The sequence below is a fragment of the Macaca mulatta genome, chromosome 18 (assembly GCF_049350105.2).
Source record: "Macaca mulatta isolate MMU2019108-1 chromosome 18, T2T-MMU8v2.0, whole genome shotgun sequence".
Lineage (NCBI taxonomy): Eukaryota > Metazoa > Chordata > Mammalia > Primates > Cercopithecidae > Macaca > Macaca mulatta.
In genome coordinates this window covers 81,831,445-81,842,433 of record NC_133423.1, presented here as the reverse complement: position 1 = coordinate 81,842,433, position 10,989 = coordinate 81,831,445, and the positions used below count along the sequence as shown (strand labels likewise).

The 10,989-nt window shown below is 46.7% G+C and overlaps 1 protein-coding gene across 1 annotated transcript in view; it reads left to right on the top strand.

Annotated features, from left to right (window-relative positions):
• Positions 1–10,989, top strand: part of GNAL (G protein subunit alpha L) — a 203,512-nt gene that overhangs the window by 1,443 nt on the left and 191,080 nt on the right. The gene's annotated exons all lie outside the window — the stretch shown is intronic.

Sequence of the window (10,989 nt, the reverse complement as noted above, 5' to 3'; positions counted from 1 at the left end):
GACGAAATAATCATAATTGGGCTTTTGATGGCAATTTTGTGAGATGTAAGGAAGAATAGTCGTTCAGGTCTATGGTCTCTGCTATACATGGAAGAGAAGGTATTCCATGATTTTAGCAAGATGCCTGCATATAAATGAATGCAACTTTCATTTAAGATCTAGAAGACAATAAATACTGAGTTTGAGAGGACTTGTCCACTGCACTGCAATAATTAATAATTTAAAACAACATAAACCTAGCTGTTGTATTCTGGTGAATGAAATATCTAATTTTTAAAGCAAAGGGAAATGTTTTTGAAGAAACAACAAAAACCAGTAAATACGCAGGTTATCTCAAACAGCGACGTGGGCTGAGCAGTAGCAGAGCTGCCCCCTCCAGTGCTCACCTGCAGAATATCGCAGAGCACACGTTTCCAGAGGTCTGAGGATACAGAAGTGTAACTTTAGAATTTCATACCTTGTTAAACCGTTGTTGGTGTGTGAGGGTAAAATAAATCTTTGGATATGCAAGTATTCAAAGTATACTCTCATCCACATATATTTCTGGAAGGAAACTTAAAAAAAAATAGAGACAGCGGCAGCTCATGCCTGTATCCCAGCACTTTAAGAGGCTGAGGCTGGCGGATCACTTGATCTCGGGAGTTGAAGACCAGCCTGGGTAACATGCTAAAACCCCGTCTCTACAAAAAATACAAAAATTAGCTGGGTGGTGCGCTGGAGACCCTGTCTCCAAAATAAATAAATGAATGAATAAAAATAAATAAATAAATTGAGACAAGTCTCACTATGTTGGCCAGGCTGATCTCAAACTCCTGGTCTCAAGTGATCCACCCACGTCAGCATCCTAAAGTGCTGAGATTACAGGCATGAGCCACCATGCTCGGCCTGGAAAGACGTTAATTGGAAATTACTTCAGCCAAAATTTTTTAAATGCATTAAATTAAAATAATTCAAAAAGGGGAGAATTTTTTTAAAGGGGAGAGAGAATCATCATCTCAAGAAACTAACAAAAAACAAGAAGACAAATAGGATCAGGAGTTGTGACAACCCAACGTTGTTTTGATGTGATTATACAGTTGAACATAATTTAAAAATAATAAAATGATATGGGAAGCAGAAAATGCTTTCTATATAATAAAAATTATTAGACTATGAATCTGTGAAAAACATGGGATGAGATATGGTCTGAAGAACAGAACGGTGAGCTCTAAAGAGTCAGCTTCTTGTAACACATTTGAAAGTACGCTTTGAAGACATCATCTCATAGCCTCATAGATTTTATATATCAGCATCATAGCTAAAGTGACATAAAATCAAATGACTCACTTTTCAGGGAGAGTGTATTGTATCCTCCACCAATGATATCTACACTAAAACACATACTGTTACATGGGGTTGACGTTGTTTATCCGATTTTATATAGATTTGAGTTAAACACACAAAGGTTCTTGATTTTATTAGGCTTTAAAATGGATTTAGCTGGAAAATTTTGAGTCAGAAACATGACTTATTGACCATTAATATCCTCGGATAATTGCTTCTGCTGCTATTGTGTATAACAGCCATTTATTCTTGCTCACTGACCGCATTCATTTGTTTATTCTGGAAATGTGCACCGAAAGCTGGGCATTGGGTTCAGAGACCTCAGACCCAGGGAAGGTGCACTCACTCCAGCAGTGTCCTATTTTATTTTTTTATTTTTTATTTTTTTTTAATCCCAGCACTTTAGGATGCTGAGGTGGGCAGATCACTTGAGGCGAGGAGTTCAAGACCAGCCTGGGCGACATAGTGAGACTATGTCTCTATTTTTTTTTTTTTTTTTGAGACAGGATCTCACTTTGTCACCCACTCAGGAGTGCAGTGGTGTGACCATGGCTCACTGTAGCCTGGACCACCCCAGCTCAAGCAATCCTCCTGCCTCAGCCCCACAAACAGCTGGGACTACAGGTACATGCTACCACGGCTGACTAACTTTTGTATTTTATGTAGAGATGGGGTTTTACCATGTTACCCAGGATGGTCTTGGACTCCTGAGGTCCAGTGATCCACCCATCTTGGCCCACAGTGCTGGGATTACAGGTGTGAGCCATTGTGTCCAGTCAGGTGCCCTTTGTCACTCCATGCCTGCTAGTTTGAGGTGAGTCCCATCTCCAATCATGATGAGTCCTCTAGGACACCTTCCCAGAGTCCTCGATGGGAAATAAAGGTTTAACTCCCGGTGTCCTGTGAATTATTTGTGCTCCTGTCATGGAGCACTTGGGTACATCTCTCCATGGGTGTCTTAGTGCTCTGTCTCCCTCGTGGGGTCGATCCTGATGACTCAGCTTTCTTTCCTGCACAGGACGTAGCACCCCACACAATCCTCTGGCAACAACACAAGAATCTGGGAGCCACTGTGACTATGAGGAGATATGGTCCCGTTTTAATTTTTAGGTGGAGCATGGTTGAAGCATGCCATGGCTGGTTGCAGAGGTGCAGAGGTAGGATGGAGCTTTCCAGTTAGAAGGCAGTGGTCAAGACAAGGAATCATGGGGTCCAAACTAAAGCAGTGTGGTATAGTAGGAGTGGGGAGCTCATGGGCTTGGGGAGCAGGTCAGATGACTGGGTGTAGAAGGCAGGCAATGAGAAGAATTCTCAGATAACTCTCATGGTCTTGAGCATGAGGAATGTGTTAGTCATCTTGCTCACCTACCAAAATACAACAGGCTGAATGACCAAAAACAGACATTTTCTCACAATTCTGGAGGTTGGAAGTCTAAGATCAAGGTGCCAGCAGGGTTGGTTTCTGGTGAGGGCTGTGGCTTGCAAACGGCCACCTTCTCACAGTATCCTCACATGGCCTTTCCTCTGTATGCACACAAAAAGAGGGAGAGATCTCGACTGTCTCGTCCTGTTCTTATGAGGACACTGTGGGATTAGGGCCCCACCTTTATGGCCTCATCTTACCTTAATTACCTACTTAAAGGCCCTATGTCCAAATACAGTCATATTGGGGGTTAGGGCTTCAACATATGAATTCAGGGGGATGGGAAACATAATTCAATCCATAACAAGGGCTAACGCAGGGAGTGCGTGCCCTGTCTAAAAGGGACAGCTGCATCCTAGCTTCATCCACTGTTGCCTTGTGAGAACACAGGCCCAAAGTTGCCAGGTTTTCAGAATTTCTGAAACCTACCTATTTTTAAGCATTTGCTCAAATTAATAAAATGTAATCTACATGGCTAACAGAGTCACGGGCTGCTGGCTCTTACCCCTGATCTGACCTAGGTCACACAGACTTTTCTGCATGCTGTGCACTAGGCTTTAGGGGCTCACTCACATGAGAGACCATTGGCAGAGGCCCTGGGTCTACACCAATGAAAAGCATACTTGATGTGAATTGGTATGAATCAAAATATTTAATGTATGTAAATTCACGTAATGAGATCACACATCCTAGCAAATTGCATCCAGCCCCAGGTGCACACAGCCCTCTGTGACCGAGCCAGGATCAAGCCCAGGCAGGCTGACTTCGCCAAACAACATTAGCCAGTGGCTGTGAGGCCAGATGGAGACAGCTGCAACAGTCCAGTCAAGAGATGTGAGGAGGCCAGGCGCGGTGTCACACGCCTGTAATCCCAGCGCTTTGGGAGACTGAGGTGGGCGGGTCACCTGAGGTCAGGAGTTGGAGACCAGCCCGGCCAACATGGTGAAACCCCATCTCTACTAAAAATACAAAAATTAAGGCCAGGCGCGGTGGCTCATGCCTGTAATCCCAGCACTTTGGGAGGCTGAGGCGGGCAGATCACGAGGTCAGGAGATCGCGACCATGGTGAAACCCTGTCTGTACTGAAAATACGAAAACTTAGCCACACACGGTGGCAGGCGCCTGTAGTCCCAGCTACTTGGGAGGCTGAGGCAGGAGAATGGCGTGAACCCAGGAGGCGGAGCTTGCAGTGAGCTGAGATCGCACCACTGCTCTCCAGCCTGGATGACGACACAAGGAGACTCAGTCTCAAAAAAAAAAAACAAAAAAAAACTAGCTGGTTACCAGCTAACTTTTAATTAGCTGGTGGTGGGTGCCTGTAATCCCAGCTTCTCAGGAGGCTAAGGTGGGAGTATCACTTGAATCCGAGAGGTGGAGGTTGAAATGGGTTGAGATCGTGCCATTGCACTCCAGCCTGGGGGACAGAGCAAGACTCAGTCTCAGGAAAAAAAAAAAAAAAAGAGAGAGATGTGAGGAGGCGACCTCATTCAGATGCAGTGATGGTGACAGGAAGGGGCAGGCGTGTCTGTGGGTGTGGGCAAAATGGAGTCCCGGGAACCTGGTGACTGATGAGATGGAGGGAAAGAAGAACATCTGGGTGAAGAAATGTCACTGAACCCTTCAGTGAAATGGCAAGGACATTCTCCAAGTAAGGAATTTAAGAGGAAGAGTCAGTTGGAGGGAGATGAGAACAGTGAGCTCCACTCTAGATGTGTTGAGACGGAAGGGCCTTGGGTGTCCAGTGGGCAGTGGCTGGAGAGCAGCTGGGCATTTGCCGTGGGTCTCAGAGAGGCTGCAGAGCCAGAGATGGATGTGTCGCCCAGAGTCATTAGTGCATTGGCCAGGTTGGACTTGTCACCTGGGGACCACATGCCACCCGGAGAAGACATGCCGCCCAGGGAGAACGTGCAGAGTGAGAAGGGAAGGGAGGAGGAGGGCCCAGGATAGGAGGCCGTGGGACTCCAGCCTTTCAAAAAGGGCTGGAGGAAGAAGAGTGTGAAGAATGATAGAGGGCTGGGAGCAGCCAAGAAAGGAAGAGGTTTCGGGAGGAAGGCAGTGGCCAGCAGTGTCCCTTGGGAGCTCAGGGATAAAGAGGGCTGAGGCCGGGTACAGTGGCTCATGCCTGTAATCCCAGCACTTTGGGAGGCCAAGGTGGGTGGATTACAAGGCCAAGAGGTCAAGACCATCCTGGCCAACGTGGTAAAACCCCGTCTCTACTAAAAATGCAAAAATTAGCTGGGTGTGGTGGTGCATTCCTGTGATCCCAGCTACTTGGGAGGCTGAGGCAGGAGAATCGCTTGAACCCGGGAGGCAGAGGTTGCAGTGAGCCAAGATCGCACCACTACACGCCAGCCTGGGCGACAGAATGAGACTCTGTCTCAAAAAAAAAAAAAAAAAAAAAGAGGGCTGAGAAGGAACCCACTGGGTGTGCAGGTTCATGGCCTGGCGGGTACAGGAGGCTTCAGACTGGAAGGGACAGGAAGACACTGAAGCCGTGGTGGTGGCTCTCTTGGGAGGACTTCGCTACTGGAGGACAGGACAGATGTGCCCACTGCTGCACCCTGTGCCATCCAGGAAACTGCTGAGAAGATGACGGATGAGACTGGAACGGTGGGTGCTCTGGGGATGAAGAGAAGAGGGCAGGAGATGAACTGTCCATCTTTGTTTGGCCAGCTTGCATCCACTTTCTAAACACTCAGGTGCCTGGACTCAACCTCAGCTCCTCCAGCACAAGTGACTTTCCCTGTTGACGGTGTCAGACTCATGTGTCATTTAGAGGGAAATTCTTTAATGGCAAGCAGGTTTTTCAGTTGAGTTGAGACCAAGAGACCTAGCTAATTTAGGTATCTAGCTAATTTAATTAGTCTATGAAAAGTTTCCAAAGATTAGCATTTTCAAAGATAAGACCTAACTCGAAGGGCCTAAAATCAACTCGTGATATTGAAAGTGATAATCAGAAGATCTCCAAAACCCCACTGCATAAATCTGAATAAGGAGCCTGAGATGATTATTTCTCACCTCACAGCACCCAGGATAATTTACTTTGAGTCTACATTTATTCATTTATTTTTAATTTTATTTATTTATTTATTTTGAGACAGAGTCTCTCTCTGTTGCCCAGGCTGGAATGCAGTGGTGCCATCTTGGCTTACGGCAACCTCCGCCTCCTAGGTTCAAGCGATTCTCTTGCCTCAGCCTCCTAAGTAGCTGGGACCACAGGCGCCCACCACTACACCCGGTTAATTTTTTTTTTTTTTAATTTTTAGTAGAGACAGGGTTTTACCATGTTGGACAGGTTGGTCTCAAACTCCTGACCTCTGGTGATCTGCCTCTCTCAGCTTCCCAAAGTGCTGGGTTTACAGGTATGAGCTACCGTGCCCAGCTGGGTCTAAATTTATTAATACTTAGTTGTTGGGTTTTGTTTTTTTTTTTTTTTTGGTTGGCTTTAAGCTGAAACCAACTCTTACTGAAAAACAGAAAATTACCTTCTATCAGCTAAAGCAGTGACTAAGTGTGTTTAGGGCCAAGTGAAAACTGTTCTCTGTTGTTTGAGAATTCCCTTGCTAGGGATGGACAGACAGCGCACAGAGGACTTTTAGGGCAAGGAAACTACTCTGTATGATACCATAAGAGTGGACAGGGTCACCACACACTTGTCCAACCCACAGCATGTACAACGCCAAGAGGGAACCCTAGTGCACCCCTTCCAGCCCTGTGGGCTCTGGGTGACAGCGACGTGTCCAGGTAGCTTCACAGGTTGCAGGCCTCTGTGAGGGATGTTGCTGGTGGGGAGGCGGTGCCTGTGGGGGCAGGGAGTACATGGCAGCTGTACTCTGTACCATCCTCTCAGTTTTGCTGTGAGCCTAAAACTGCTCTAAATAATAGGCTTTTTGTTTTAGTCACTTACTAAGAAAAGAAGTCAGTGAAGGATTTTGTCCTTGAATTAGGATCCCAAGAGGAGGAGCTGGTGGAGAAGAGGACGCCACAGTGGCTATAGCAGAAGGGTCTAGGGTTCTTCTAATGAGCCCATTTAGGGGCCATAAGCTGACGGCCCTACTCTTAAAAAGCCCAGGCCAGTTAACTGCAGCAGGAAAGATAGCAGCCCATTATTGAAAGCTGTGGTTTATAAATAAAAAAGCATCATTTAAAGGCTTTTCCAACTGCAGCTCTGGGGTTAAATTATTCTCAGCAAATAAAGTCCTCTAGACAAGCACTGAAGTGTCAGCACCTGACGGGAGGGGCACACACACACAGCCCCTGCGGGCCGCTTGGCTTGGCCCTGTGTCCCATCCTGTAAGGCTGCCCTAGCTCTGCCTCATCAGGAGGACTCGGAGGACTGTTGCCCAGCTGTTATCAGGTGTTACACCAGATGCCACTGAAGGCGCGAGTTAGGGAAGCCACCATCGAAATGTTCAAGGGTTAGACAGCTCTTTTCAACCTTCCCGATGTTATTTCCTCTGCCGGTCTGGGAAAATGTTCTTTAATGAGAGGCAGGTCAACCTGCCGAGTGACGGAGGATCGAGGAAGACAGTAAGCACACTGTGGCATCTGCTTTATCTAATCCTAGCAGAAGAGCCTTGGAGAAGGTGTAGGTTGCGTCACTGTGCTTTGGATTAATGCTCACTTGGTGTGTTCTTCTGCAGTTGAAAGTGAATTTTCCTTCTGAGGACATGAACTCCTCCCAGGAAAAGCAGGAGAAGAGAGTATTTTGACATAAACAGAAAAATAAGGTGCAGTGACACCCATACTTTGAGTCACAAGGGAAAAGTCATTTTATTCATTGAATCCTTTATATTACTCACCAACTGCAAACATTTGCATCTCTCAAGAACCTGCTGTGTGCCGGGTGCTTCTCTGGGTGACGTGGAGATTCCACAAGGCAGAGAACACAGCCTCAGCCCTGGAAAAGTTCACTGTGTTGTTGAAGAGAAAGGACAAGAACCTAAGAGAAAAATACCAGTCAGAGCCTGCACGTGCTCAGAGATAAATGGCAGCAGTGTGGGTCAAGAACATGATTCCAGGGATGCACGTGGAACCTCTCAGTAACATGATGGGCATCCCCCTTCCTTAGGATATGTTATGAGTGGGGAGGTGCAGGAGAGGTAGGAACTTGATTGTTTAATGTTGGTGTTCGCACACAAAAAATGCATAATGCTGGCCAGGCGCCATGGCTCATGCCTGTAATCCTAACACTTTGAGAGGCCGAGGCAGGCAGATTGCTTGAGGTCAGGAGTTCAAGACTAGCCTGGCCAACATGGTGAAACCTCGTCTCTACTAAAAATACAAAAATTAGCCAGACATGGTGGCGGGTACCTGTAATCCCAGCTACTCGGGAGGCTGAGACAGGAGGTTGCAATGAGCCAGAGTGCTCCATTGCACTCCAGCCTGGGGAACAGAGCAAGAACCTCAAAAAAACAAACAAAAAAAAAAACTAATGCTGATATTGATCCTAGGTGCAAACTATGAGCAGAAGCAGCTGTGAAATCTGCTGCAAGTTTGCACCTGGCAGCTGGTTTCCTGTTCATCAAGGAGCTGCTGAGAGAACCTAGAGGCACTCACAGCTCCCAGCATGTAGCAGCAACCTGGAGTGTTTGCCTAATGGAACTGATGCTTCAAGAAGATGAAGAAAGTTTGAACAACAGTGTGCAGTGTTATCAAACGGGAAGGAGACTGCTCCTTTTATCTCCAGCCATCAAAGTGCTCCACAAGTCAGTATTAGAAGCTGCATTTTATAGATTGCACGATCATGGGAGGCTGGAGATTGTCTGTAAATCGGCATGAAGAAAAAAAAAAATGAAACGTTTATCCTTTTTTTCCCCAAGAAATCCACTCATTAGAGAATCACTGAAAGGAAGGTGGATAAAAAGCCACAAAAGGGAAACTTTAACTTGGCTGCAGAGAAGCAGTTTGTGTTTCACAGGCACTTCGGGAGCATCTAGACAGCGTGATTTGGAGTCTGCCGGCCAGGAGGCCGCAAGAGAAACACAGGTCAGCACCAGAATCATGGAGCACACATTTGCCTCGACCCCAGCTGTATTTTCTTTTCTGGGAAAATATCAGCCACTGGAATTAGGCCAGACACAGAAATCTGTAGACACAAAGCTCGCCAGCAGAGCAAGATTCAGAACGCAAGAGTAGCCCCAGGGAGCAATCAGGACCTAGCGAGAGGCGAGTGCTGATCCCAGAGCCGGCCTCCTTCTTCCCAGTCGCCCTCAGAGGCTGGTGTAGACAAACCACAAACCCACGGCTGTCCTGGTGAGGAAGCCCAGAACGAGGCCCAAGCCTGCATACCCCAGAGAGTTAGACTACGCCACAGATCAATCAGCTGTTTGATTTGTAGAGCAACTTGTCTATTGAGAAGGACGTCAGTGCCGTGTTACGGGCTACTATTTGTTTATTCAGTAGCAATTACTGACATTCAGTAGCACATCTGCCACGTCCCAGGTTCTGTCAGGCTTCAGTCGACAAACTGGAGCTGTCTCAGGAGCTGGTCTGTGTTCTCAGGAGCTTATGACCTTGTGTGGGAGACAAAGGCATCAACCAGCCATTGCAGCACAGCATAAAATACATCCATGCAGACACAGAAAATGGTGGGAGCAGCTCTTGCCCCAGTGAGAAGGGGAGGCAGGCTGAGGAGGAGGGCAGCAGCTTCCAAGAGCCTTCCCACTTAAAAATAATTAAATAAAATAAATAAAAAACAGCCCGGTGCGGTGGCTCACTCCTGCAATCCCAACACTTGGGGAGGCCAAGGCGGGTAGATCACATGAGGTCAGGAGATCGAGACCAGCCTGGCCAGCATGGCGAAATCCCATCTCTACTAAAATTACAAAAATTAGCTGGATGTGGTGGCACGAGCCTGTAATCCCAGCTACTCGGGAGGCTGAGGCAGGAGAATGACTTGAACCCAGGAGCCAGAGGTTGCAGTGAGCTGAGATTGTGCCACTGCACTCCTGGGCGACAGAGCAAGACTCCATCTCAAAAAAAAAAAAAAAAAAATAGTATTTGTAGAGTATATTACTGTTCTTGAAATCAACAAGTTTGTGAAACCCCCTCGTTTTGAGAGGCTCATTGGAAAGCAGCAGGTGCCACACAGAGCAAATGAAAAACAAAACGCTCCGCACATTGTGCATAGTTTTATCGAAACTCCTGCATCTGCTTTGAGTCTGTTGAGCTGAAAATTCATTTAGAATATGCTCTAATTGATATATGTGACCTATAAGGAAGTCTCCCTCTTTTTCAAGAAACTATAGAAGCATGCTATTTGTTAAAGGTTTTCATTGTACAAAGAAATTCAATGTGCTGAAAAGAACCAATAAAATATGAATAAAGTAGTGCCAATTAAGAAACAGTTGTGTGACTCTTTATCTCTGAAATTATTTTAACTGGTACTTTGTTTTAGAATTCCTTTTTAATGTAACAGCCTCCTGAACATCAGCTATTTGATAAGCGCTGCATGGAACTAAAAAGCATGCTGAGCTGTGGTTGATCCAATAGACTTCGCCTTGCCTAATGGAGGACGGTATTTAACTTTCAGATCCATTTCCCTTTTTGGCTCTAATGACATTTTCTCAGAAGTAATGCTCTCCACACTTGGGCTTGGGTACAATAATTGGCTTGGAACAGGGTACGTGAGGCCCAGTGCCGATGGGCGCGCACGCACGCGCGCGCACACACACACGCGCGCGGTGAAGTGCAGGAAGCTCTGTGGCCATGTTAACCCTCACTGCCTGGGGACAGACGGAGGCAGGCTGCACCCTAGTCTGTGGCCTCAGAAGAAAAGCATCTTAGTTCCACTGGTGGTGTTCAGCCTCACCCTTTCCCTTCACCTAAATTCCTACATGTTATCCTAACTGCAAATAGGATAAATTAATTTTAATTATTTATACAGAATGTTCATTTAGGAAAATAGAGGATGGGTTTCTAGAGTAATCACAAAATCCTGTTATTCAACCCACAATACAAAGGAGGCAGCGTCGGCGTTCTTCTGGAGCCTGCACTCTGCGGGCCCTACAGGGAATCACAGCCTTCTGCACTCCCTGATCACACAGTGGGCCACACCCTAGACCCATGCGTCATACCACGGAACACATCGGGGATTCCACAGATGGGTGATACCCTAGGACACAGCCTGGGTCACACAGTATTTGGAATTAGAACTTGGAATGCCAGGAACAGCGACACAGTCACCCCGGCCTCCAGAGCAGGCCTTCCGTTGAACCCTTTGCTGTGGCTTCACTGTGCCC